The sequence below is a fragment of the Vicia villosa genome, unplaced genomic scaffold (assembly GCF_029867415.1).
Source record: "Vicia villosa cultivar HV-30 ecotype Madison, WI unplaced genomic scaffold, Vvil1.0 ctg.002328F_1_1, whole genome shotgun sequence".
NCBI classification, from domain to species: Eukaryota; Viridiplantae; Streptophyta; class Magnoliopsida; order Fabales; family Fabaceae; genus Vicia; species Vicia villosa.
The window spans coordinates 5,716-10,724 of NW_026705898.1; the positions used below are offsets into that span (position 1 = coordinate 5,716).

At 41.8% G+C, this 5,009-nt stretch overlaps 1 long non-coding RNA gene across 1 annotated transcript; it reads right to left on the bottom strand.

Annotated features, from left to right (window-relative positions):
- Positions 1-737: 737 nt before the first annotated feature.
- LOC131638584 (uncharacterized) lies at positions 738-3,919 on the bottom strand. The gene is made up of 3 exons (XR_009294711.1): positions 3,374-3,919; positions 3,116-3,274; positions 738-1,540 (listed from the first exon to the last, which is right to left on the bottom strand). It is a non-coding gene; the product is annotated as an uncharacterized LOC131638584 (long non-coding RNA).
- Positions 3,920-5,009: the final 1,090 nt, after the last annotated feature.

The following is a 5,009-nucleotide window of genomic DNA, read 5'->3' on the forward strand; positions in this document are numbered from 1 at the left end:
CAACTCCGAGGCCATGTATCCAGGTAATCTACCTCCGTGGCGTATAACGATCTCCACGTGTATCCTAAATTCACAACCGACAAGTGTCTGAACACACCTCCAATAGGTTCATCGTTCCTCAAGTCCTTCGAGTCACACTCCTAAAGATGCTAAAACCTGAGAGTGCTACACACCAAGGTATACTTACTCGGAAAACCAAAACGGCAAGCACGAAGATATGAAGTTCAACTTCGGATCACCATGCAGTGCGCGTACCCACTCGTCCCACGCATGCATGAGATTCTAACGATAATCCAGTCTAGATAGGAATACTATGGTTCCTAACAACCAACTCAACTGCGATCATCCTACTGACGTTCCAGATAGATCTTAGTTCTTACTCGCCTGAACACTCAACGCCAAGCGTAGTTCTATGGCTTCCCTCGGGGTCAGACGAACAACAACTAACAAGAACTTAGGTCACTGCATTTCACGCTTCTACATCATTTCATATTCCATCTAGCGTAGTTCTAGAACTTAAATATAAAATGATAAGAACAGAAATACATATCCTCTTCTATCGACCGGGTATTCAAGCCTCACTCAATCGTAAGCTACCACACTCGTACATTCCACCAATATCTACTAGGTATCTACTCTCGCTTAGGGTACTTCAAGTTGGATCAGGATCTAATACTTCATCCACCCAATTATTATCCGTTCCAGCGCAATCAGAAAGGTCTAACTCTTCTGTCCGCATTTCCAGAGGCCATTTTGTCCTATCAGCTCACCCGTCACACTTAACACCGACAGCATCATCAGTACTGAATCCTACTAATTCACAGCTCAACACCTTCGGAGAATCTCACTTATAAGGCTCCTACTCAATCCTATTTGGATTTTCCCTTGCTATTACCAAGACTTAGAGAAAGTTTCACTCCGTCCAATCAAAATCCTAGGGGTTCTAGTTGTCTCGATCCACACTTTGACAGTTCGGGTATTACTCCTTTGCGTCAAACGCTCTCCTTAAGCTTGACGACTCCAATATCATCCACTTAAAACGTCCAACAATTCATTACTCATCTCACTCCAACAACTTAGGTTCACAACCTTGCAGGTTTTACGAGTCCTCGTGGCGGCTCTGCCGTAATTCTACTGTCTCACACTCGGTCGATGAGTTGATCAAGTTCAACAACTGAGTGAGTTTTCTGTAAAAATCAGGCTAGCAACGCACACTTGAGAGGAGGAAAAGGAATTGCTAGTGATGTCTCATGGCTCGGCCGAGAATCGACCTGCTCTGATACCAACTGTAACACCCCATACATAACTGACTAGTATATTATGCATGAAACGTTAAAATTGATATTGAGTACATACAAAAGCTAAGGATACAAGATGATCCATTTAGAATACAACATGAAATAATAATAATAATTACAAAACATGTGTCTTCAATGGATCCTGCACAGCGGAAAATGAGATCTGACGAGGTCTCCGAGCCATCACTACTTCCAAGTCTTTAGTCCAAACCTGCTACTGACTAAACGCTACTAAACTGCACCTGAAAAAATATAAGTTGATTGGGGTGAGATTACTAAATCTCAGTGAGTCCTCCTATCCTATGGGTCCACTCGGATCTACAGGGTACATGCATCAAAACCGAATCCACCATTGATCCGGGGTTTATCCTCACATCCGGTACAAGTACGGAGGAAACAAGTGACTCGTCCACCATTGGACTTGCCTAATACAAATACACAATGTATAACAAACAAGTATGCAAACCCGCATCCATATACGGGGAATCCAGAAGTGTAACAACCTCGGCTAGATTATGGAATAAATGCATCCTCGATGAGTAACCTCCTGCCTAGTTGTCAAGGGACTTGTACAAGCACACTGCAGGATGGTTAAACGGGTTCACACAAGCCTAAATGGCCATGAGATGACATAAGCCTAATTGGCGTCATTGTCCCGTTAACCTCCTTCACGCTAGTGAGTTACGCCGAGTACAAACCGCCACCTTGACGCCTGAGCCCATCGGGCGAAAGCCTAGTGTTAGTCTACGTGACTTTACTAGAGGTGAGTTACCTCATTATGCATTAGCCTACATAGCCGCATAACCCCACCATACCGAGCACGCAAGTGTGTTAACGCCAAGTGAGTAAAACCCCGTACGGAAACTCACAAGCACACTGCAACGGTAGCTCAGATGCACACCATATCGAACAATACACATGAACGGATTATTCCATTGGACTACACGGTCCGGGAGGGCTCATAGACTACACGGTCAGAGCAGCGTCCCAATCTAGCCTTCCGGCCACTTCGATTCAAGCATACAGAAATATGACATAAAGTCAAGGTCACAAACAAAGCAATCAATCCAATCGTTTAACCAAAACGATGGAGTCCATAGATTTCCATGTATAAAACATTATGGCATAACGCTTTCAAATATGGGTATCACAATCATAATAAGCAATAAACAAACTATGCCATGCTTAACATAATAATTATTAATCAATTGGTAAAGACATAAGTTCTCATACTAATTCATTGATTCACTAAGTGGGAATCCACTATTATTAAATCAAACATTCTGGTTTGGGGACCAATTTTATTAGAAAGTACACGTCACTAGCTTTCCAATGATATAAAGTTTGCGCAATTCCGATACCCGAGCCGAAAGTTACGAATTTCTGAAGTTTGCTGATTTTTCCCTTTTAACCCAGCGTAACGGGTTACGCCAAATCCGTAACCGGTTACGGGCACGAAAAATGGCCCAGAATTGCATTTTCAGCAGCGTAACCGGTTACGCGAAACCCCGTAACCGATTACACTGTATCAGAAATGAATTTTCTGCATTCTAAAGGTTCTAAAACAGTCCCAAACCTAAACCAATCCCAATCCAATTTCCTATAACATTCCAATTACGAGTATCATCATATTTTAGCAATCTATAGCATGCAAATGATCATAAGAACACATATTTGATCAATTAAATCACATACTACCAGCAATTATCACATAAACATGTTTTATCATCATAGATTCATGGATCATTCTCACAATTCCCTAACCCCAATTCTAACCCTTGCATGCTAATTCCCCAAGTCACTATCTAAGGACTCACCTTGGATTAATAGAGGTTGAGATGGTGCCCTTGCTACTATTGTATCTCCCTCTTGCTCAAACTTCCATCTCCATTAGCAAGAAATTCGTAGCTCACCTTCATACACATTCAGCATTGACCACCCAACTTCAAACTCGTTTTTCTCCTTCAAAACAGAAGCTATAAATGCGAACCATAGGTGCAAATCGAAGAGAAATTCGTTAGCTTTCCAATGGGACCAGAATTGTTACGATCGGAGTTACGAGTTGAGAGATATACCTGATTTAGTGGAGCTGTATCAAGAGTTGCGAAAATGCAAAGGATGAACATGATTTTCTTCTTTCTCCCACTTGCTACTAAGTCCCTCTTTCCAAAAATCTGATTTGTAACAACTAACCAACCAAACATGCCCTTAAGCCCATGCAATAGAGTTAAATGTCCATAATGCCCTCCAACTAAGTGGTAATTACCAATATGCCACTTAGTTGGATTCTAACTAATCCACTATAATAATACACATTTCTTCTTAGTATCTCTTAATTATGCTTAGATTAATATGGGATATTACATTCTCCCCCCCTTAAATTGAATTCGTCCTCGAATTCCTTTCAATCATCGCGAAAAACCAACTCTTCACATCTATCCAACCAAGGGAAAGAATGTTACTCACATTTCTCTTCAGATAATCTCACTACTCTGTCTGAGGGTCATTCCATACGAAGAAACATAATCTGCCAAAACACCTGCGTCCCACTATACATGGTTAGAACCTTGACTCTCAAGCAACACGTCTATCCAGATACTTCGTCCTGACATATCTGGGAAAGATCCTTCTAGGATCCTTGACCTTCACTGCTCTGCACTGAATCTCCAGAACTTCGAAAACTCTAATAATCCACTCATGTCGGATATCCTTCGTTTCATTCTCTGGTGTGTTCACCCTCGTTCAACAAACATTATTGATTCACTCAGCTCCTTGAATTATTTCCCACTTGAGAATTACCGCCACAACGTCACTTCTGCGACAACACTTCAAATTATTCTCCACTCGAGTCCATACAATGTCATTAGGCGTTAGCCAAATGTCTTGGTCTCAACTTCCGGTTCCCAAGGTCTTAGGATGATTGTCCCAAATTTACCTTCATCTATATACTGAATCTCCTTACTTTAACCCTTACTCCAGTTTAGACATAACAACTATCATTGTAAACCGCGAAGGTGTAATCGTCTTGCAACTATAGCCTTGACATTCGACAACTTCACACAAGATTCTACTGAGGAGAGGCGAAATTCAACAGCTGACTTGTAACTATTGTCCAAGCCTTCCTGCACAATCGTAGTGCACAAGGTATAACCACAAAGAACTTGCGCCAACTGAATATCCTTTCTAGCCTTCGGCATTTCGACGGTCTGATACTCAGTCCAACCCTTGTGACTTGCAAGCTAAACTGATGACCTACGAACGTCGGACTGCATGCCATCCACAAAAAGTGTTCCCCAACTGGCCCATTGACAACACCTCTTGAGTTTATGGTGGATCCTCGAGAGACTGGAATGAATGAAACACTACTTCGACAATTTCCCTTAGGAAGATACTTTCATCCCAACATAAATCCTACGAATAGACCGTCCGTTCCTACCTCGGACTTATCTGATTCTTCCTTGATCCGTTGCGCTACTCTGATCCCAACAAGTCACACACCTTGAAATCCTCTGAGTCATATTATATCCATAATTCACTTAGTTCCCATTAATACACAATAATTCCTTATCTACAGTCGTCCAATTACAACACGTGCCAGAACTCTATATACATCCATCATCGACTACTACTCTTTGAAGTTGCGTACTTTCCAGAATCAAGCTTCTACTTACTCTGCCATTCCATATAGTTCATCTACCACAACTTAGGTAC